Source organism: Mustela lutreola, chromosome 4 (genome assembly GCF_030435805.1).
Source record: "Mustela lutreola isolate mMusLut2 chromosome 4, mMusLut2.pri, whole genome shotgun sequence".
NCBI classification, from domain to species: Eukaryota; Metazoa; Chordata; class Mammalia; order Carnivora; family Mustelidae; genus Mustela; species Mustela lutreola.
Genome location: NC_081293.1, coordinates 145,111,679 through 145,134,090, shown reverse-complemented (window position 1 = coordinate 145,134,090; position 22,412 = coordinate 145,111,679). Strand labels below are relative to the sequence as shown.

The 22,412-nt window shown below is 38.2% G+C and overlaps 1 long non-coding RNA gene across 1 annotated transcript; it reads left to right on the top strand.

Moving 5' to 3' along the window:
• Window positions 1-3,736: 3,736 nt before the first annotated feature.
• LOC131829469 (uncharacterized) lies at window positions 3,737-22,412 on the top strand. Its single transcript, XR_009352862.1, has 3 exons — window positions 3,737-3,968; window positions 4,654-4,715; window positions 21,202-22,412. It is a non-coding gene; the product is annotated as an uncharacterized LOC131829469 (long non-coding RNA).

Here is a 22,412-nt window from a genome sequence, read left to right as displayed (position 1 = left end):
AAGCTTTCTCTTTCAACTTTTGGCTAAAAACAACATGATGGAACAAGATTCATTATCTGGGCCTATGAGTTAATCTGTGTTCAAATGCCTGGTGATTATAGCACTTAAACCTGTTAATCAAAGCACTTGGCTTTTAGAGAGAGTATCTTTGAAAGTTGTGCTTATAAGAAGAGTTGAAAAGACTGACTTGATCTGAACACTTAGACTAGGCAGCCATCCAGCCATATAGACTGCTGGGCAAGGGTTAGCTCTAACAGAGCAGCTGAGTTTATGAAATGGGCAAAAGGAGCCAAAAGATTGAAAATAGTATTTGTTGTTTATTTTATTGTTCTGGGATCATGTTTCTAGATTACTGTAGGATAAAAGGGGTTTTTAATCTCTTTCTGCACTGATACCTAGAATTTACTTCCCAGCTAACGTGGCAGGATTTATCTGGTGAAGATACAGCATTTTATGTCAGGCTCTTAGTTTAATATCTTTGTGTAAAGTGGGTCTCTATCTACCAATCCCCAACCCCCGTTTCATCCTTTTGAAATGGAAACCAGCCAAAACTCTTCTCTCTTCATATTAATCTCTTTGTCTTTGGCAACTAATCATTACAATTACTGCTTTTTCCACTCTTCTGTTCTCTAATTTCGCCTAACCCTTCCTCAGTTCCTGGCTCCCTCCTTTGTCATCTCTACTCTCTACATGCCCTGCTCCCACAGTTGTAATTTCTTTTTAAAAGGCCTGATCACTTTCCATGCCTATCCTAGGCTTTGCCAGTTGGCACAGGGACTCCCTGCTTACCCAGAGACTTCTCAGCATGAGAAGTGTATGATAGAAGAGAAAGGGAAATACAGTCAAACAATTTAGGGACTGGAGAAAGTTCAAAAGAAAGTTGCAAAGCCTGTGGGTAAGCTTTAGAGGAAATAAGGTAGTTTTGCGGAGACAGAGTCAGTGGGAGCTAAAGATTATTATCCAGCACATAGCTGAATTACGACGTCACACAAGCAAAAACAGCAGACTAGTCCCTAAAATGATGGTATGTGAGGAAATAAATGCACAGTCTAATCGTCATAAGTTCTGTGTTGTCATGGTGAAACATGTTTCGGTGAAGAAGACAAGAGGTAAAACCGGATCCGAATTTAAGATGACTCAGTCGTACATGAAGACAAACAAATGGAAGCTCAAGCAGAACGAGCCCTCTACAGGAACTGGTGATCATTGTGCTTTAATATCACTAATTCGGGCAATTGCCTCAGAGCCTAATTAATATGATTTTGCAAGGGTTTCTAGGTCCATGTTGCTTGCCTGACTGTGTGGATTATTCTCATTCATTATTTTTGTTGTTAGGTGCCAGGTGCTGGGGACCTAAAGATGGTCTGAAAATTAAATGTCTACCTCCCTGTACCAGCCTCTGGATCAGATGTTTTATATTTGCTAATGTAATTAATCCCCACAACTACCCTGAGTAATTAGTTATATTACCCACGTTTTACAAAGAATAAAACCGTGATTCCTGGTGGTAAACAACAAGGTCACATACTAATAAATACTAAAACGTGAACTTCAGTTCAAGTGTGTCTGACTCCATTGATTAGACATTTCACCAACTGTATTTGTATGTATGCATGTGTGTGTGTAGATATATAATATATATAATATATAATAGTATATACAATATATACATATATATATACTTACAATTATATAATTGTATACACACCATTGTAAGTCCTTTATTGAAAGCCATGATGTCCTGCGAAGATATTTGGAGTTTCCAATATCAATTCCAGGAAGTGTCAGGAAAAGAAGGGAGTTGTAATGTTTTAAATGATGTCACAGGGTCAACAGATTAGGGAATCTTTATTCCTTTACCCTAAACTGACTCTTTTGAATGCAATCCCATAGCTAATCAGGATCGTCTTTCCTGGGACAAGGTAGAGAACAGTGAAGCTTGTTTTACTTATTAGCTATTTAAGAATCTGTGTCCTTCATTTATGTACTTTAACACTTATGGGGAACCTACTATGACAGGCAATTGGGATATGAAATAAATAAGAAATGATCTCAGACCTCAGGGTCTTTTTAGTCTCAGGGAAGGAACAAACATAAAAAGAAGTGCAAACAAATTTCATCAAATTCAAGAAACAATTGTTTTTTTTTTTTTTCTAGGTGCATTATTATTTTACCTATCACCAAGGGGGAAAAAATGATGTCAGAATAAACTCTGTTATTCCACTGTAAGATTGGAATGTGCATAGAGATCTTCTTTATGATGGCGTAATATCCCAATAAACCCATTGTAAATTGAAAATGCCACTTAATACATCTAACCTACCAAATGGCTTAGCTTAGCCTAGTCTACCTTAAATGCTCAAAACACTTACATTAGCCTATAGTTGAGCAAAAACCTCCCAACACAAAGCCTATGTAATAATAGTGTCGAATACCTCATATAGTTTATTGAATGCTGTACCAAAAGTGAAAAACAGGACGGCTGTATGGGCACAGAATGGTTGTAAGTGTATTGATTGTTTACCCCCATGACGGTATGGCTGAATGGAAGCTTCAGCTCATCGTGACTGCCTAGTGTCATAGGAGGGGATCATACCACCTACTGCTAAGCTGGAAGAAAATCCAGAATTCAAAATTGCAAGTATAGTTTCTAGGGAATATGCATATCATGTTTGTACCATTGTAATGTTGAAAAATCATAAATTGAACTATTGTAAATCAAGGGCCATCTATATTAGAATCAATTAAACAGAGTGAGTGCCATGCTAGGTGTGAAAGCATTTACAGTGAGGATATTAGGGCTGGGGTAAGGAGTCACAAAGAGAGTCAGAAAATGCTTTCCAAAGCGATCTTTGAATGGAGTGTGTAAAGGTGAGTAGGTAGGATTGCAGATGAACGATGTGCAGGGTGTTCCTTGAAAGAGCTAGAATGAATGAAAAAGTGTGCCTGTGTAGCTGGGACACAGCCAGTCGTGCCCCGGGGCAGTAAGTAGGCAGGGAGGCTGGAGCCCTGCTGATGGGCTGGGAAAGGGGTCTCTGAGGCAGTGTGGTGCTTGGCAGTGCCACTCCCGAGGTGCAGACCAACCTAAGGGGTTTTGTAAACCGTGCTGAGGCGTTGGCCTATTGCCAAATAGGAAGCCACTGAAGAAATTCAAGCAGGAAGTCAAGTCTATCTTGACCTTTTTCTCTTTCTTCCAGCCCTTCAGACAAGTGGCTTTATCGATAGCCACTTTGAGAATAAATCATTGCTGTCGCAAACTTCTCTTCTTCCCCAAGTATACTGCACCTTGCCATTATTACTGGGAGCCCATTTGCTTTTGTGAGTTGCGTCATTATTGACCCTCTCTTGATTTATGCTATATGGCACATTTTCTCTCTTCTTTGAGTGCAGTGGTGGAATCTTAATGTCTTGTTAATTCTATATTAGGATCTGTTTTGAGCTCCATCTCATGGAGATGACCTAACAAATAACAGGACAAAATTCTGCTTTATGTATGGAGACTGTGATCGGCCTCCGAGGAGCAACAGGGGGATTAACATGCCGCTATGTCTGTATGCTCCTCAGTGTGAGAGCCGGCCCCCCACGGGGCCCCCAGGGTCCCCTCACCCCTGGTACTCACGCCCTCTCATGGTCTCCCCCACACTGTACCAGGATTAGTCTGTGTGGCGAACAGAATACAGAGAAAGTGCTATGTCATTCTACGATTAGGTTGTAAAAGACTGTCATTACCACCTGGAGCTCTCTCTCTCTTTTTCTTTTTCTTCTTTTTTTTTTTTTATCACTTGCTTTGTGGGGGAAGGCAGCTGCCGCATCATGAGAATGCCTGTGCAGCCCATGGAAGGTACCCGTGGAAGGAACAAAGATGTCCACACGATAGCCCGGGACACAAGTGATCCCGAAAGTGGATCTTCCAGCCCCAGGTGATCGCAGCCCCAGCCCACGGCTTCCCTGCAACCTCAAGAGAAACTGTGAGTCAGAACACCCAGCTGTGGGGTGTGTGGACCTGGAGATTCACGGACCTGTACCCCTGGGGATAAAAATATATGTTTATAAAAAATAAAAAATTTTAAAATAAAAATAAATAAGTAAGTAAGTAAATAAATAGACATTTAATTAAAATAATAATAATAAAATAAAATAAAAAAGAATAAAAAGGAAAAAAAAAAGGATAAAAAACAAAACAAAACAAAACACCCAACTATGTGGCTCCTGGATTTGTAACACCTGGTATGATCATGACGATCTCCTATGAGATACGGATTATTACTTTAAGCTTCTAAATTTAGGGGTGATTTGTTATACAGATAATTAATATACTTCGTAAATGTCACTCAAATTTTATCTGAGTGGAAGACTTAGAAGAAAAGAAATGGGGTCCTCAGGTTTAGAAAACAAAAGGGACTTGCTATCAGATTTCTGATAGTAAATGTGTGCATTGTAATTCTTTTTTTAAATTAACATGTCATGTATTATTTGTTTCAGGGAAACAGGTCTTGTGATTCATCAGTCTTTTATAATACCCAGGGCTCGTTACAACACACAGACTGTAATTCTGCCTTAGCTTAATTTTAAGGTAGATCTGTGTCGCAGTGCAGATTTGGCGGTTCAGTGATTTGTTGCCTTAAATGTACAGCGATGTATATTGTTCCCTAGGAACCAGAAGAAAAGAGAAGACCTGGCTGGTGAAAAGAGACCTAAGATTCTCCCTCTAAGAAGTGAGTTTGGACATGAGCTCTATCACTTTCTATTTGGTTGCCAAATGGGGAATTTATTTAATCTCCTTTAAATTGTGGTTTCCATACCAGTGGTTTCCATACCAATTCATACTTCACATATCTTGAAGATTAAATGAATTAATGTGTGTCAAAGAACTTGGTAAACTGCAAGGCACCGTCTGAATAAAGGTTTTGTGTAAACTATGGTGCTGACGGTACTGACTCAACAGGCCCAACGGACTGAGTCCGTAGAAGGACGACCATTTGGCAGTGCCAGAGAGTCTCTCCTGAGGAGGCTTGTGGCCCCCTGGCGACATGGGCGCCAGGCAAGTCGCAGGCCAATCGCAGACCTCCAGGCTGACCCTAGCTCTGTGCAGGCTTCTCAGGCTTGAACCCTCTGTAGCAAATGTGACTTGGAGAGGAAGCCCATTGAGAGTTAAGAACAGCACATGCTGTCTTTGGGGTGAACTTGATGCCATCATTTACAAAGCTAGGAAAACTGGGGGCTTTACACTTGAGGCAAGAAAAGAAAAATGTATATATATATGTCACAAAGAGAATTCCAAATATATTACTGAGACTGATTTTTAAGACTGAATTATGAAAACGATGGGCAAATAAATTAACGTTTATGTTAAGCTTTTAAACAAATACATTTAATTATCCATGACATAGATTCCAGCTTACTTTATCATAACATTTTAAAAATGAACACTTTCTACCTTCAATTTTAAGTGCATATTTTTTTGTAAATAATCATTATTTACAATACCTTTTTTCCCCCAGCTGTATGGAGATATTGTTGACATATAGCATTATATAAGTTTTAGGTATACATTATGATATTTTTATATATTTCAAAATTATTACCACCATAAAGTTAGTTAACATGTATCACCTCACACAGGTATAGCTTTTTCTTCTGATGAGGACATTTAAGATCTACTCTTTTAATAACTTTCAAATATACCAGACAGTAATGTTAACTGTGGCCCCCGTGGTATACATTACATCCCCACAACTTACTCATATCTGGAAGTTCATACCTTTTGACCACCTTCATCCATTTTCTGCACTCTGTAACCCCCCGCACATATGACAAGTACCAATTTGTTCTCTGTTTCTATGACTTTGTTTTTTTTTTAAGATGCCACATAAAAGTGGGATCATACAATATTTGTTTTCCTCACTCTGACTTATTTCATTTAACATAATGTTCTCAAGTTTCATCCATGTTGTCACAAATGGCAGAATTTCCCTCTTTTTTATGTTTGAATAATTGTCCGTGTAACATTTTCTTTATCCATCCGTCCGTTGATGAACACTTCAGTTGTTTCCCTCTCTTGACTATTACATACAATGCTGAATGCACATGAGGGTACTTGAGATAATGATTTTATTTCCTTCAGATACATACCCAAAAGTGGAATTGCTGGATCATATGGTAGTTTTATTTTTAAATTTTTAAGGACCCTCCATACTGCTTTTCCTAGTGGCTGCACTAGTTTACTTTCCTACCAACAGTGTACAGGGTATCCCCCTTTTTTAAAAATCCCTCTTTTCCCTGTATCTGCACTGGCATTTGTTATCTCTTGTCTTTTTGGTAATAGCCATTTTAACGTTTGTGAGGTTGTATCTCATTGTGGTTTTCTTTTTCTTCTTTTTTTAAAGATTTTATTTACTTATTTGACAGAGAGAGATATCATAAGTAGGTAGAGCAGCAGGCAGAGGTGGGAGGAAAGCAGACTCCCAGCTGAGCAAAGAGCCGGATGCGGGGCTCGACCCCAGGACCCTGAGATCATGACCTGAGCTGAAGGCGGAGGCTCAACCCACTGAGCCACCCAGGTGCCCTTCTCATTGTGGTTTTGATTTGTATTTCCTTGATGATGTTGAGTACCTTTTCATGTACCTATTGCCCATTTGAATATATTCTTTGGGGAAATGTCTATCCAGGTGCTTTGCCCATTTTTAAATTAAGAGTATTTTTTCTTTGCTATTGAGATATGTGCATCCTTTATATAATTTGGATGCTATTTATCAGATATGTGGTTTGCAAATACTTTCTCCAATTCTTTAGGTTGCCTCTGCATTTTAATAATCATTTATTTCTGCTATGCAGAAGTTTTTAGCTTGAGGTAGCCCCACTTACTTATTTTTGCTTTTGTTGCTTGTGTTTCAGGTGTCCTATCTAAAAAATCATTGCCAAGACCACTGTCAAGAAGCTTTTCTCCTATGTTTTCTTTTAGGAGTTTTATGGTCTTAGGATTTACCACTAGGCCTTTAATCCACTTTTGAGGTAATTTTTGTAAATGGTATAAAATGGGGTTCTAGTTTCATTATTTTGCTTGTGAATATCCAATTTTCCTAGCACCATTTATTGAGACTATCTTATCTCCAATCAGTATTCTTGGCAGCTACTGGTAAGTGCATGGGTTTATTTCTGGGCTCTTGATTCTGACCCCTTGGTCTCTGTTTGGTTTTATGCTAGTACCATACTATTTTAATTGTTATCGCTTTGTAGTATAGTATGAAATCACGAAGTGTGATGCCTCCAGTTTCGTGTTCTTTCTCAGGATCGCTGTACCTATTCATGGCCTTTTGTGGTTCCATGTGAAGTTTAGGATTTTTTTTTTCCTATTTCTGTAAAAAATGCCATTGGAATTTTGTAGGGATTGCACTGGATCTATAGTTGGCTTTGGGCAGTACGGATGTGTTAACAATATTAATTATTTAAAATATAAGTTTTATAAATATTCAATGTTAAACATAAGGTCTCATAAAATTCTTTCTTTGTAACCACATAATGGTTTGCTTTTATTTATCAATGGCATTATAATTTTTCTAGAGGCTTGGAATCTTAAAATTATGATAAATCTGACAATCCCCTTTCCATTTCCCAAAAGGAACGGATTTTAAGTATTCTTTCTGTTTCTTTCCAAAGGCTATAAGACAGGGGATTGCATGACTTCTCTAGCAGATGCTGTTGGTGCTCTGTTGTTTTTTCCCTCTGTGCCCATAGAGTTAGCTACTCACTGCAGACTTTTGCACCTCTCTACCCGTGAGCTTTTCTGCCTGGAAGAGCTCCTTCAGCCCCTACAGATGTGGGAGGAAGTGTGGAAGATCTGGGTAGTGAACATACCTGGAAGCATCCCTTAACAAACCAGTGATAGGAGTTGGTAGAGAAATACTCCAGCTTCCTCCTGTCTCAGGTGGGATAACTCTGAGGTGTATTTGACCCGGAGGGATTAAGCTCTACTTGCCTAGGAGCAGTAAGCATCTCTGAATATATCCTCTGCTGGTTTCCTTCCCTCCTTTTCTCCTATCAGGGCTGCTTAAGTTCACTTCTCAAACTGTCAATTCAATCATTGTCTCAGGGTCTGATTTTGGGGGGAATCCAACCTAAAAACTCCCTCAATTAAGGTTTTTTTAAAGGTTGTTTTTTATAAGATTTTTTAAAAAAATTATTTGACAGAGAGAGAGAGAGAGTACAGGTAGGGAGAATGGCAGGAAGAGGGAGAAGCAGACTCCCTCTGAGTGGCGATCCCGATGTGGGACTCCATCCCAGGACCCTGGGGTCATGACCTGAACCAGAAGCAGATGCTTAACCAACTGAGCCACTCAGGTGGCCTTCAATTAAGTTTTCTAAAAATTTTTCCAGCCACCTCCAAATTACACATTAGCATGTTCCTTCACCAGTGAGAGTCACATGGGAAACTGTGCCTGGATGCCATTTCAGAAAATTTCTTCAAGAGTTATCGAAGCCAGAACAGTTGATCAGAATCACATTTTTCACAGATACCAATTGGTTATATAATGAAACAGACAACTTATTCCAAAAAGAGGTTTTCGAATTAAATGAAATAGGTTTATTTCAGGAATTTCTACATCTTGTTACATAATAGAGGAGTAACTTTTTCCAGGCACCTTTCATGAGTTAGTGTGTGGTGCTTTTCCACTTCTTCTGATTCTCATGAACTATCAGTTGATTTCCAGACACAGCTGGGGAAATCAGAGAGAAGGAGATATGGTAGTGGTCGGCATGTATCTGTTAGTTTCTGCTGCCATTTAGTCTAACGGTAACTTGGCCACATTTCCCCTTAGCTGGGAGCTAGTGGTGGAGAGCAGTAGAGGAAATCAACTTCTTTGCTACCCTCCTAATTTAGATGAAATAATTCTAATAATAATAGAATTGAGGCAAGGATGGAGATGAGCTTTCATTTTAGAAATTTTATCATATTCATTTTTGATAACCAAAAATGTATCTTTCATTAATCATGAGTTTATTGCTTACTGTGTCTGAGGTTAAATTCCCAGAACACTGGATGACCCATTGCAGCATCCACCATAATTACCAGTAAGTGTGCGTGTTGGTGGGAGTGTGAGAACTGCTGTGAAAGAGAACACAGTATTTGGTTACGCAGATATGCTGAGTGGTAGTAGACAGAGTCGTTTGATTACCAAGTTTCCAATTGTTAGAATACAACAAATATGCATAAAGCCAAAGCTATGTGAATTATAATTTATTTTTTTCTGACAGAATCAGAGGAAGAAATAATGCAAAATGTATATAGCCTTCACAGCATTTCTTAGCAAGGAGAAGCATAATGGTGCGCATTAATACTCTCTTGACTGATAGATAATAGACGACTGTTTTGTCTCACAGGAGCACTTACACATTCTAATAATAGCACTACACTAGCCTCTGTGTCATTTTTGTTGTTGTTGTTTTTTGGTTCCCCTTGTTTCTCTGGCTAATCTGAGACTGGTTATTAGTGCCTCTGGGAGGCAGACATTTAGAAGGTGGCTCTTTCATGAGGCTCCTGAGAAAGAAAGTCCTCCTGGATGAGTTCTTAGGCAGGTGGATCTCCAAAGGAAGCCTGCTTTGGGAGTAGGCGGGGCTACCAATTCTTTCCCCCTTTTGGCCCAAAGCTGTCTCAGTTCCTGTGATACATCACAGGGGATCTTGCTGATGGTTTTTCTTGCCCTCAGGTCAGCTCTTTCAGGTGGGGTATGAATGAAAGCACTCCCCCCATGTGCATTCTTCCGATGGTATTCTCGGGAAACTCACGCCTTCTTGTGTCTCAGAGGAGGGAATTCGGAACATGCCACTGCTGCCTTCCTCACCTGGATGTCCATTTTTTGTCATTCTCTAATATACATAGTTCACCAAGTCTATTGCAAGGACAATTCTGGCACAAAGGGACATTCCCAGTCAATACAGCTATATCTATGTCTACCTGTGAATTATTACCTATCAGTTAATCCTTAGCACTTAATACAGGAGCTAAGGAATGTAATAATCATTGGTTGAATGAACAAAGATTTAGTTGTCTGACAACTCTTTACAAGAAAATTTTTGTTAACTCTTTAAAAAGACTTTTATCAAGTCGGACCCAAAGTCTCTCATTCCATTGCATGCCATTTTCACTAGAGAACAACATCTGTTTCCTGACCCCTTTAGAAGGTATATTATATACAATAAGATTGCAGTGAAGTGACCCACAGCCCTCTCTTCTTTTTGGCTAACCAACATCATTTCTGAGATCCCTTCCTCTTAGGCTTGGGTTTCCAAGTCTTTAATCTCTGGTCTCTTCTAGATCCAAATGTCCCACTTATTTTTAAACTTGTGGAGACCTAAATGGAAATCTACCCTAATGACGCTGTAAAAGTCTGGCAAATTTTAGGGGAAGCCAACATCTGTTTGGTTCTTCCTCATTATCTTTTTGCTGCCTTTTCATTAGGGGATTCTTAGGAAAAGCTATAAAATGTATTTTTAAAATAAATCCACCAATTTACTTTTATTTGTATGCACACTCTATGCAAAAATGGATTGACAGCTGGTGGATTTTTAAGCTCACAAACATAAGCCTTTATATGATATATTTAAATAGTCTGCACATACACTCATAATTTAAAGTCTGAATACTAGTCTTTTTAACTTTAAATTTTTTTAAAAAATTATAAATTTAAATTCATTTAGTTAACATATAGTATATTACTAGTTTCAGAGGTAGAATTTAGTGATTCATCAGTTGCCTATAACACCCAGTGGTTTTTACAGTGGTTTTTAGTGCTCATCACCCAAATACCCCATCCCCTGCCCCCAGCAACCCTTGGTTTGTTTCCTATAGTTAAGAATTCTGTATGGTTTGCCTCTCTCTCTGTTTTTATCTTATTTTGTTTTTCCTTCCCTTCCCCTAAAATTTTCTTTCTATTTTTTTAAAGATTTTATTTATTCACTTGGCAGAGAGAAACACTGCTAGAGAGGGAGCATAAGCAGGGAGAGTGGGAGAGGGAGAAGCAGGCCTCCTGCCGAGCAGGGAGCCTGATGCTGGGCTCGATCCCAGGACCCTGGGACCATGACCTGAGCTGAAGGCAGACACCCAATGACCGAACCACCCAGGCACACCTACAATTTTCATTTTTGTGCATTAACAGTCACGTTGTTTTGGATGAATTATTTTTCAACTTAAAGATATTGTTGTTGTTTTTACTTGGACTGTTACCATGGTCTTGGTCTAGACCCACTGAATAAGAATGAAAATAGCAAGTGTCATATAGCTCTTACTGTGTGCCAGGCAGGTATTTTAGATGTATTAACATACTCAATCTTTGAGCTAGGTACTATCTTTATCCATGCCCATTTCTTAGGTGGGGCCAGCCAGACTAAAGACTTGACCTACATAGTATAGCAATTGAGGTTCAGAGTTGGGGTTTGAACAGAGGAGGCCTAGCCCCAGAGTCTGCATTCCTAAGACACACTGCCATATATTTATGAATATAAATATTATGAATAAAGGAGTAGAAGGCTCCTTTTTTCCAGTGGTCTTTAATAAACACAAGCAGAGGTTTTCTTTGTGTTTAAAGATGATTTCTCTTATCCTTGAGTTCTGATGATGCTTTGACCAAAGAAATGACTCCTGCTGCTATCTTTCCTGGTACACTCTCATTGCTCCCTTACATTAAGGAAGATTTCATATACTTTTTGCTTTGAGAGCATGAATCCTGCAGTTGCTAAATGTTGGTAAATCTAACTTCCTGTAGGTTAAATATTGAGTTCACCTTGCCATTATGAATCACAAATATAACCTCCAGGAGCCCTATAAATTTGCCCCCAACAGCTGTGATATATATCTTGGGTTACCCACAAATATAGAATAGGGCTTGATCTTCTCATCCCAACTATAATTCATTTCAGAGTCTGTTTTCCAGAACAGATGGTTCCATTGTTACCATTAAGGTCTTCCTGTGGGGCTTTCAGAAACTGCACTGCCTTTTCAGAGAACATTTGAGATCTTTCCAAAAGAACTCTCTGAACTATTAAATTGGTGGTGGTGTGTTGAGGCCACTAAACTCGTCCCAGCTCTGGCTATGTGGGTTGTCCTTTTTGTGTTACATTGAAACTTTGAGGAAAATAATTACTTGCTGAAGAAAAATAATCACATCTCAACTTATTTTATTTGGATTAATAAATTGAGCATAATATTCAAACCTGCTTAAAAACAATCCCAATCCCACAGTGCTATACCTATTTAAGAGAGAAGTTTATCGGAGCATACCCATGGGCCTGTTTCCAAACATGCCTTTGTTCTTACTTTGTATGTAGGACAGGAAAACACTATTTACAATCATACTTAGGCTTTTAAAATAAATTTTAAAGTTTTTAGGACACTCCCTAATGTTACAAAATATTCCCTAAACCACAGATTTATCTTTTAAAAATATGATATGCATGCAATTTTGTGGTATATTAGGAAATACTTAAGCAACACATACATGTATCTTCTAGTATGCCATGATTTTTAAAGGAGTCAGAGCAAAATATTAGCAGTATTTATCTCCTAGGAAATGGTTTGGGGCCCTTGGGGATGGAGCTGAGGACTTTGACTTTTCATTTTATTTGTTGCCTCCAATGTCTGGATTTCTTTTTAAACCCTGTACATGTATTTTCCCAAGTAAGTATCTGAGCAGTGAGATTATTGTTTTTATGTATTTTCCTATCTCAACCAGAAATATTATTTAAAAATGGGAAGTACTTCTTTAGCTCCTTCATAAGAGTTCCATCACTCTATCTTAAAGATTTATTTATTTATTTGAGATAAATAAATAAGTAAATAAATAAATCTCTGAAATAAATAAGTAAATATTATTTATTTATTTATTTGAGAGATAGCATGATGGGAAGGAGAAGAAGGAGAGAGAGAGAGAGAATCCCAAGCACACACCGCCCTGAGTGCAGAGCCTGACACAGGGCTTGAGCCTAGAACCCTCAGGTCATGACCTGAGCAGAAACCAAGAGTTGGACACAACCAACTAAGCCACTCAGGCGCCCCTTCATCACTCAGTGTATTTAGATAGTTAGTTTGACTTGGAAAAGGAAAGGGGCCTTTCTTTATTATTTTAGAATCTTAGCACTGAAAGGATCCAGCCTTACTGCTTTATGATAAAGAACCAAATTTAAATGAAATTGAATGATTTTTCCAAGTTCATACCACTTGTGAGCAGCAAAACTGAAAGTAGAATTCAGGTCTCCTAACTTCATCCAGTACTTTTCCCATGAAACTATCCCATCTTCTAAAGTATTTATTATTTATATTTTCAAAAGAGTATTATAATTTGCAACTGTAAAATTTTGCACATATATCCCATTAATTTAATTGTACTTTAAGGTTAGAAGAGGTAAAAGTACATGTAAGGGATAAATACCATGATTCCTAGGTCAAATGAATCTCAGTCATATTAGGTAAAGTATAAAGTGTTAAGTGCTAGAAAACACACTCAGTTAAAAAAAAAATGGTGCTCACTTGGGGGAACACTATTTTTTAGAGATGCAAGGTTCTAGATGAAAATAATGATCTCATCTAATGATTTATATTCTACCATTCTTCTGTTAGGATTGCAAAAAGACCTGATTAGACCTCATGAAAACTCTGTAATTCTAAATATATTCCTATTTTTTTAAAAAGGTGATAGTGTAGAGACACAGTTATTCCTCTAAAATCCTGGCATACTAGCAATTTTATTCAAAGACTTTATAATCATGAAAAGAAAAAAAAAATCCACCTGGTAATTCTAGGCTACAAGGAAGTAAAAAGCATGAAAAATGATCAGCATTGATGCTCAAACCTAATTCAAAGGCAGACCTTATTAAAAATACACCATAGTAAAGGAGAGTGTAAAATCAGTACACACTCGTACTGGAATCATAGTCTAATTATTTCCTTTTGCTATTTATAAAAGTGCTTAGCTCAGCTCTTGAAATCAGGGAAGAGAGATGTAGGATCCTTAGTGTATCCTTTTTCTGTAGTTGTGGAAACATATGTATGTGATCTGCTCCTTGAACGGCTGACCTCTACAAAGTGAGAATGTCTCAGAGGAATATTTTCTTTCCACATATAGAAGCAGTGACAGAACACCAAGATGGCACTTGGTAAGTATTTGCTGAGGAAATTAATCAGTACCTGGTACTGCTTTCCCCTATCCACTTTAAATCCATAGGAAAGTTTTGAAAAGTCTTGGGAATTTTTTTTACTTCTTTCCATTCCACTATTTTGAACTGGAAATACATAAAGAAAAATGGAACCTGGATAACTACAGGCCAAATTCCTGGAGGAAAATGATAGGGCAAAAGAAATTACTCCCTATTTGTCACTGCCCGGATGTTGAGTTTTTGTGATAAAATGAATTCTCATTATTTTACCATTACCTCCTTCCTGGAGAAGATTGTCATTGCTAGTAACTCTCATTTGTATTTTTTTTTCCCACTTAATATGCTCTAGTAAGATTATCAATGGTACGTTGTTTTAATTTTCATTTTACTTTTTCCTAAGTGGAAACAGAGGCTTTGAAAAATTAAGTCACTGGCCACACAAAGAAGTCACTGCATCAAGGATGGGGCTGGTATAATGGGTTTAAAGAAGAACTTGGATAAGGAGAGGTAGGTGCTGAATCAGTGGAATGTGAGAAGTTATTGGCACTGAGCAAAGAGACAAGCCCAAGAGAAAGAAGGCTGAGTCACCAGGAAGTGGAATTAGCACAAAAGGTCAACTTTCTCTCACTGATAAAGGAAAACTCACAAGTCATATCCCTTACATGATAAAAAACAAAGCTTAAACACTTTGGTAAAAATCTGACATGCCCGGAGTGCAACTTCTCTAGACACGTTTGAGTAAGGTTTTGAGTAAGATTTAAGTATAAGAAAAACATCTTTGAAACTGGGTACCTGTTGGGTCCCTGGGCAAGTTAAGGATTAATTCTAGATCCTAGATCCTAGATCACATCTGGGTTCCACTAAGAGTAAAGAGAGAAATATTGTAGGAGTTTTTATTTCAAAAGAAGCAAACAAGAAACAAAGAGAGAATGAGAAAGAACTGTGTGAACATAAAAATGTAAAATTAATTTTAGTTGCAAAGTATCATTGGTACCATTTAAACTAAGAAATAGCTCTTCTAGTATTGATGCCACAGGCTCAATTCATTATGATGAGACTGGGATGTTAAAGACATCAGACAAAGCGAAGAGCTAAATATGAAAATCTTCAGGAGGATGTAGGGAAACCATTAAAATTCATTGGTTCAAGCCGTCCGTTAAACATTTTCCAGCCCATTTATTGCGGCTATGGAAAAAACTGGGAACTCATATTTCTCACTCTAGGATGTGGAAAGTTTAAATTACAAGAAGATGAAAAGGAAGGAAATGGCAAAAGGAAGGAAAACCATGATTTTGTTACAGCTAATCTAAATTTATTGGTATTTTTCAATTTAAGAAACTTCAGGGAAGATCAAACAAAAGAATGGGGAGGATATGAAACTGTAATTAACTTATAGACCAGAAGAAGAGGAAAAGAGAGGGCTATCTTAAATAACATTTACAACAATGAAGAGAAGCCCTCCCGAGTGTAGGCTGTATTTCATTTATTGATTATTACAGTGAGAGCTGGTTGAGTAGGCTGTCTACGTAATGGACGTGCCCGCAAGAGAGCACAAAGTGTCACCTGACCATTCTGAAGCTGCCCGTATGAACTGAAGTGGAAACTATCTTTGAGCGTTGGAATTACTACTGTTTATTGTTTCCCCTGTTCTAGGCACTGTGTAAGACCATTTATATTATATTTCATTGAATGCCTCTAACTGCTCTGGGAAGCAGGCATATTACCATATACAGTAGGTAGGGACCTTGAGGTGGAGAGAGAGCAACTCATGTAAGTTCACACGGCTGGTAATCAGAGGAGCCAGTGTTTCAACCTAAGTTTAAGTTTTTCTGACGCAGAGCTCATGCTGTTTCTACTGTGCCGTATTTTCTGTCACTTCCGTTTTACCCAGGAAGGTTTTTGTGGTTGAATGAAAGAGAGAACTTTTTCTAAAGACATAGAAACCAAAGGCAGTACTCTTAGGGGAGGAGAGCTAAATAAGAGAATTTAAGATGTCAACGTGGGAGGGGCGCCTGGGTGGCTCAGTGGGTTAAGCTTCTGCCTTCGGTCTAGGTCATGATCTCAGGATCCTGGGATCGAACCCCATATCGGCCTCTGCTTGGCGGGGAGCCTGCTTCCCTCTCTCTCTCTGCCTGCCTCTCTGCCTACTCAAATAAATTAAAAAAAAAAAAAAAAAAAAAAAAGATGTCAACGTGGGAAACAGAGAGTGTGTAATGGGAAGCCCAAGCCTGGTGTTTTCATAGATACTCAATGTATGGTGATGATACTTCTGTAGGATAAGGAGGAGAGAGAAGGCAGGCTTAGAGTGAAGAGATAAACAATTGGCCATATAGAAAGATGTTTCTTTTCCTCTGAATGAAGTTTACAGGGGTCTGTGTGGAGTCATAATTTCAAAGGAATGAAGGGAAGTCTGTATAACCAAGGGCATGCCAGAGATAGGGTTCCTGCAGGTCTGGAAAAGGGACATCCCATCAGCATCTCAGGGTTGGAGGCATATCTCCCAAACTCCCTTTGTTCATGCTGCAGGAAGGGCAAGGCATTTTAAAGATTTGAGATGTTGAAGGTTTAGGGTAGGCATATTATTTATAATTGCCTGTTTTGAAATTTATTTCAATTAAACTTGTAAAGCTGCTTGTGTGTTAAGGTGTTTGCCACAGAGAAAGTGATTGGTTTCCTATCTTCTCTCGAGCATGTATAGATTATAGGAGGCTATTCAACATTATGAATTTTTAGCATCATTTACAATAAGTTTTGTTTTCCTTCCTTCCTTCCTTCTTTCCTTTCTTTTTTCCATGACACACCACAAGGATTTCAGGGCACTCACAACACCCTTACACATGTTTTGAGAGAAAAAGATAGATATTTGGAATTAGGGAAAACTAAATATTTAGAGAGATAATAGATTTGATCACACAAATTCTGGAGTGAACAACTTCTACCTAAATAACATGGCTATAGAAACAGGACATTAAGCACAAAATCCTAGGTAATACAAAATAGAAAACAAAAGTTTATTTTTTAATATCCACATTTCTTAAGGTATCTTAACATGTCTTAACCATGTCTAAGCCTGTCTTATCAAAGCTACAACTAGAAAGTTAGCTAAAATTTCTTCAGTCTACATTTAAAATGTTTCAATTCAAACATTTCTGGTGAGCAAACTTTATTGTCTCTTTCCCTGATATGTTGGTAGAAAATTGTATTTTTCAAAATATATGTGTAAGTATTTCATGATTCCCTATTAAAATACAAAGTAAGACATTTTCACCTTTCCACAAGTAAAAAATAAATAACCATGAACCTAAATTTGCTAACTATGGAACAGTATAAAAAAGAGGAAACCAAGTCACCATCCAAAGACAATAATTCTGTATATTTCCTACAGAGATGTTTGTGTATTTGGAGGAATGGAGAAGGGTGATAAGCTTCAACCAGAATTTTTCTTAGGCTGCCGAGATCATGACATGTACTGTTCTTGTCATTTTCTGGAACTACTGCCTTTAAGAGAAGCATGGTCTAAAAAATTCACAGTGGTGCTTTACAGTCTGCATTTCCCCCAGGAAGAAAATATTCTTTCCATCCTACTAAGTAATAATCCCCTTCTAGAAAATGAATGACCAATTCTTTCAGTTATAAATAGTACAAACATTGACTTCAGAATGTCCAAATTTAATCTGCATGATTTTTGCATACTTATAATTCATAGAATTGACCTAGCAACAACCTCACACTTCCTACTTTGGGTCTTGCTCCCAGATATCTGGTCTCATTTTTCTTCAGGTAAGATGCATCACGGTATTATTTTCATACTTAAATCTGAAGATGCCAGGAAGGTAGGCAGAGGCTAATTATTCCGGTTTCTGAAATAAGTTCCCATGAACCCCTCCTTTTTTTGAGAAATTTTATTCATTTATTTATTTTTAAGATTTTATTTATTTGACAGATGGAGATCACAAGTAGGCAGAAAGGCCAGCAGAGAGAGGAGGAAGCAGGCTCCCTGCTGAGCAGAAAGCCCAATGTGGGGTTTGATCCCAGGACCCTGAGATCATGACCTGAGCTCAAGGCAGAGGCTTTAACCCACTGAACCACCCAGGTGCCCCAAAGAAATTTTATTTATTTAAGTAATCTCTACACCAAACATGGGGCTTGAACTCATGACCCCAAGATTAAGAGTTGCAAGCTCTTCCAACTGAGCCAGCCAGGTGCCCTCCTCGCCACCCCAGGCCATGTATTCCTCTTTTTAAAGAAGCCTTTAACTCAGGCATTTAGCTGCACAGTGTTACTTTAAATATTATTTGGGCAGGTATTAATTTTCCTGATTCCTTGCTCAACCTTATTTCTTATTTCCATAGCTCTTTTCTTGGATTTATGTTTCATTGGCTAGAGTATGTTCATAAGTGTGTGTGTGTGTGTGTGTGTGTGTGTGTGTGTGTGTGTATGTGTGTGTGTGTACTTCTGAAAAATTGAGATTGGCTAGTTTTTATATAATACCTATTAGTAATGCCTCAGAACAGGTGTTTCATGAAGTACACTTTGAAAAACAAGGTATAAGTTTACTAAATTTATTTTGACTGAAAGTATTTAGATTTCTTAAGCCAGATTTGATTTCATTGTTGACAGTAACTTTTTGTGACCAAAGAACCCCCGTAAATATGGGTTCAAATGGGCCCTACACAACGGATGAGTGGGAATATGCATTCACCTTTCTGGAGGACATTTCAGTCATACATTGTCTCCCTGTCTTACCACATTGCTGAGTTGTAGACAAGTAATAGAAAAAGGAAATTAAACATGTTTTACCTAAGGTTTTCAATGCAAATAAAAGAAAAACTTCTCAAAAAGGCAGGGTAAGCTGTAGGTTGATTAGTATCCTCTGTACTTCACTCCCCTGTCCCTCCATTATAGGTAAATTAAAGTTATGTATATAGGAGGAATATAACACATTCTCTTCTTGTGAATCAATATGACCACTTTTGCAATTTTGTATTAACGAAATTAACTTTTGTTGCTGTTTATGAAAAATGAGAAGATAATGTTTGGGAAAGAGCAAATGTGCTAAAGTAAGGGGTAAGCCCAGAACTCTAGGCCAGAACAGTGACACTATTCTGTAATAAGATTTCCTAAAGTAGTACTTTTCATTTACAACTACAAATTTCTACTCCCGTCTGCAACCCCGACTCAATTATTTGTATTCAGAATTCACTGGCAGAGATTTCAATATGTAGTATGAGGATGTTTGAAGAAACCATGAAGACAATGAACTCTATTCTGGACATAGAGAGTCAAATTTAAAAGACAGATCTCTTATTGGATATTGATTACTTTAGACTTTGCTGAGTATGGAAAATTAGCCTCCCTTCATATCCCAGAGTATCTTTGCTGCACCCACTGGAATTCCTACTTGAGAACTTGAAACTTGATTTGGTTTCAGTCTCCACAATGAACACATATGGATACATAAATGGCTTCTAAGCCTTTTGATGTTCATTAAGCGGAAGGAGTGGGGAGCTGTTTCCTTGAAGAGTATGGGGCACCAGGGAGCATTAAGGAAAGAAACAATGGCAGAGGAAATGTCGGTCTTTTACACTCATAATGTTTCTGTGAACAATACATTTCATGAGTTTTGGGGCCTTGAATGGACTTGTTACAGGTTCCAGTCCTATTCCCACCACTGTCTTGGGAGACCATACATAATAACGCTACGCTTTAGTTTTACCCTTGAAATAACAACCAACAATGTACCCACTTCCCCTGGACACCTAATGAGGATACTGGATTGTTTTGTTTACAGACAATGTGAAAAGCCTTTTGGAACATTTGTAGTCAGAAGATCTATTAAAAGGTATTCTCAAGTCTTACTCTTTAATTATCTCTCTCTTAAGGAAAGAAAATACTGGAGAAAGATAAAGAACATAACAACCCTCCATATCTACAACTACCAGAAATAACCTGTGTTTAACTTTCAGTGTGTATCCTTATGGTCATATAAATATGTATATATATTTTGTTAAAGTTAGAATTAAAATTTTGTAAATTGTAACAAATGGAATTGAGTTTTTAACTAAGCACAGTTACACAAATTGAAGTCTGTTGTGGATTTTATTTCCCAAAAAACTTTGTTTTTGTTAAATAATTCCCCAAATGTTCATTTTTTCTGTCTAAGGCACAGTGTTACTTTACAAGTTTTTAAATGGATTTTGTATGAGTCAAATATTTCATGTGTATCATCATGCACATACCATCCAAACCCTTTGGATTGTTCCAAAGGTACAGAAAGAGAAATCACAGTAATTTCGAAAATGCCTTACTCAGAAATCCATACATGAACAGTTCAACTGACAAGACCCCAGTCAGTCTATTCTGCTCTTAAGCTTATTACTTTGGGACTCTCAATGCTCAATATGGTTGAAGAGCCACTAATAAGCTAGCAATTATCTACCACCTATAATTTCCAAAGAAAGAACTGTGTTAGAAAAAAAGTATAGCCATAGTCCCTATAACCAAAAAAAGAATGACTCCTCATCTTGTCATAGTTTTAGAGAGGTCCCTAAGGAGAATTCGTCCATACCCTACCTCCATTGTGACACTCAGTTAATTAAACCATCCAGAAATGAGCTATTTAACTTTCAGGTGTTCCCCAGATCTGATTCAAGTTATTTCCATTCCCCCATGTCTGTATATAGAGCTGTACATCATTTCTAATCCCCCTTTTTTACTAATAATTTTTATTAGTTGAACAGTAGGCTCTTAGCATGTACTTAACACTCTAAAATATTTTCTTAAATATTTAATCTTTACACTTAAGTCTTGAGATTGGTGTTTCTGGTTAGTAGCTATTTGCCTTCAAAATCCCATCCTTACCTTTTCTCTGGACACATAACCTCCCTGTTGGAGATTACATTTCTCAGCGTTTCATGCTTTTATGCTCACATCCCACTGCTGAGGACTTCGTCACATGACCAATGGGCTGTGAGGGAAAGAGCCAAACCTCTGCCAGTCAGGCTTTCTTAAAGAAAATGGCTCATCCTGGAGTTTGTCCTTCCTTCCTCCCTGCAGGCTGCCTGGATTTACTGAGACCCAGCTTTGTCCTTGTGAGTATGGACCATGGCCTATGGAAATGACCCAGCAGCAAGACGGAAGGTATCCATGATCCTCAGTGGCTTGGAGGAGCAACACTGCCCACCTTAAAACATTTATATGAGAAGCAGAGAAACAAACCTCTAATTTAAGCCACTGTCTTTTTAAAAACATATTTTGTGATTGCTTTCTTTCAGCCGCTTAGCTCTTACCTCAGCTCATACAGAATTACTGGCTTCATTTTACAGATCAAGAAAAGTGAAGTTCATGGAGGTAAGTCACTCATGTCACGACTTTTCCAGCTTCCCCATCTTCCTCAGCAGCAAGTAGGCCCAGGACTGGAGAACACTCAGCCCGTACAGGATCCAAGTTGAAACTGTCTTTAACTTCTCCATTTCTGGATCTCAAATGAGCACCCTTCTGCTTGACAGTTCTCCTCAAGAGGTCTGCTTTCTCCAAACAGCCTGTCCCCATTGTAAGAAGTTCCAGAAGGGGCTCGCAGGGTTGAGGGTTATGTGGCACCACCCCAGCTCATCTCAACACCTCTGACAAAGGGCAGTGGAAGAAAGGATTCTTTCCGTGTGAATTCTTGTCAGTCTTTGCCTCTTAAGGAGTATATTATTCCTTACAAAAGAAATGCATCATCTTGTTCTACAAATAAATATAATTATTACCAAATTTGTGTTCTGCTGACCAAATAACACAGCCATAAAAAGATAATCTTCATGAAATGAATGAGTAGGCCTCCTCTCTAAGCCACTAAGGCAAAAACCTTGAGAGTAAATCAAGACAAATGGGAAGCCAGCTGGAAGAAATCAAATGGGCAGAGCAGGTGGGTTGGCCTGTGCTTGGGAAGGATGAAACACAGCGCGAGGCATTGCACTTTTACACAAAAGCAAGGTCTGTAACCACTGTCGGGCTTTGAACTGAGCTAAATGCATGACTTATTTAAGAAGAGCTGGTAGCTGGGAACTGGTTGAACTAAGAGTGTCAAGAGTGATTCTGAAGGTGTTTTCTTACACTTGCCTGTTTTCCTGGACTCTTAAGGTTGCCAAACAGCCATGGGCAGATGGTCCTTCATCTCGGTTATGATTTTAAGTTATGTCATGGGTGACAGGATTGACTATTTCCCAAGAGTAGCTGGAAGAAGAAATTCTTGTAAAAAATGCCTGTGTCGTGTTGAGCAGCTA